This window comes from Lethenteron reissneri, chromosome 67, assembly GCF_015708825.2.
Source record: "Lethenteron reissneri isolate LAM-NWPU_2019-01 chromosome 67, ASM1570882v1, whole genome shotgun sequence".
Lineage (NCBI taxonomy): Eukaryota > Metazoa > Chordata > Hyperoartia > Petromyzontiformes > Petromyzontidae > Lethenteron > Lethenteron reissneri.
Genome location: NC_083845.1, coordinates 4,277,539 through 4,279,606, shown reverse-complemented (window position 1 = coordinate 4,279,606; position 2,068 = coordinate 4,277,539).

The window sequence follows — 2,068 nt, the reverse complement described above, 5'->3', positions numbered from 1 at the left end:
CTCCTCTGTAACCCTACAGCCCGCATCCTGTAACCCTATCCCACACGTGTTCGCGTGCTCTCTCTCCACCCCCCCAGCCCCCAGTGTAGTAATGCACAAATCTGCACGCGCCTTCAATCTTCTCTGCCCAAGCCGAGAGCAAACATCGGCGCCGAGTGTGAGCCGCGCCGCGCCACGACACCTGCGCCGTGTCCCACGGGATCATAATCCCCCCTCCACCTCCCCCTCCCCCTCCCCCTCCCCCTCCACCTCCACCTCCCCCTCCACGTCCACCTCCCCCTCCACCTCCCCCTCCACCTCCACTCCACCCCCCCTTCTACCCCCCCTCCCCCCCTTCTACCCCCCTCTACCCCCCTCTACCCCCTTCTACCCCCCCTCTACCCCTCTTCTACCCCCCCTCCACCCCCCCCCCTCCTCCACCCCCCTCCACCCCCCCCTCCTCCACCCCCCCTCCACCCCCCTCCTCCACCCCCCTCCACCCCCCCTCCTCCACCCCCCCTTCCACCCCCCTCCTCTACCCCCCCTCCACACCCCCCCACCCCCCTCCTACACCTCCCCTCCACCCCACCCCTCCACCCCACCCCTCCACCCCTCCCCTCCACCCCCCCCTCCACCCCCCTTCCACCCCCCCTCCAAATGAGTACCTGGTGAAGTGTGTAAAATCATCGCCACTGGAGATACAAAGGCGGCCGGGCGGGCGTGGTGCTGGCCACCCACCCCTCGTGTGCCGTGCCGGATTTCATAGGTGCTGCTCGCTAACAGCACTTGCCCTCAACTCTCCGTTAAGGCTACGCGGGGGATCTTTGTCTTTGTTGCGTGTCTATGAGTGTGTCTCTGTGTGTCTGTTAGCGTGTCATCTGTGTGTGTCCGAGTCGTTGTGTGTTTTTGTTGTTGTTGTTGAAGTTCCATTGTCTTGGTGAATGAATGGCCCCCCGCGTGTTTGTGGAGCCGCGCGTGGCACGCCGCGGTCGGCAGAGCGCGCGCCCGCGGCAAGTTCGAGGGAGCGAGCGAGATTCACCTGCAGCTGATCCACCACCAAAGACAAAGATCCCCCGTATAGCCTTAACAGACTGTAGGAGCAAGTGCTGCTAGCGAGCACCTATGAAGGCCGGCACAGCACACGAGGGGGAAGGTGGCCAACACCACGCCCGGCCGCCTTTGTTTCCCTAGTGACGGTGTTTACACATCGCACCAGGTACTCATTTGAGGCTGAGTCGACCTAGGGGAGGCCCGGGACCGGTTCAGATAATCGTTACCGGTGTTGGCCGTGAGCGGGAATCGAACCCAGGTCGCCAGGTTCATAGCACAGCGTAGCGCTAACCACCACACTACCGCTCCACCACCACCACTACCGCTCCACCACCACCACCGCCACGACTACCGCCACCATCACCTCCGCCACCATCGCCAATTACCACCAATCTCCATCGATCACCACCACCAATCACCACTAATCACCACCACCAACGACATCGCCAATTACCACCACTCTTCATCATCACAAACCACTGCCAATCACCACCATCATCGATCACCACCACCAATCACCACCACCACCAATCGCTACCACCACCATCTGCCCCAACCCACCTCTGCACATTACCACCACGACCAGATACATGTTCCCACCCTCCACCACCACCACTCCACCACCACCACTCCACCACCACCCATTATAACGCGACCCCCTTCACGCGACCAGGTGCCCTGGGTCCGGGACGTGAGATTTTCTGGGCGCCCGGTCGATGGAACGCGCGCGGTGCCCAAGGCCGCGGGAGGGGAAAGCTTTCTGGTTTTTATGTTTGATTTGTTTCGTTTGGGGCACATGTCGCGTTCACACGGAGCCTGCGGCCAAGCGGACAAAGTTCAATCAGGGCGCGGAACAACACGGGGCTGACACACGGCAGCAGTAGCGCACCTCCGTCATCAGCTGCATCCACGTCTTCAATGCAGCGCGATACCGTCATCAGTTGCATCCACGTCTTCAATGCAGCACGACTCCGTGACAATTGCATCCACATCATCAAAGCCACGGAGTCTAGGGATAGTGTTGAGTCTATGGGTAGTG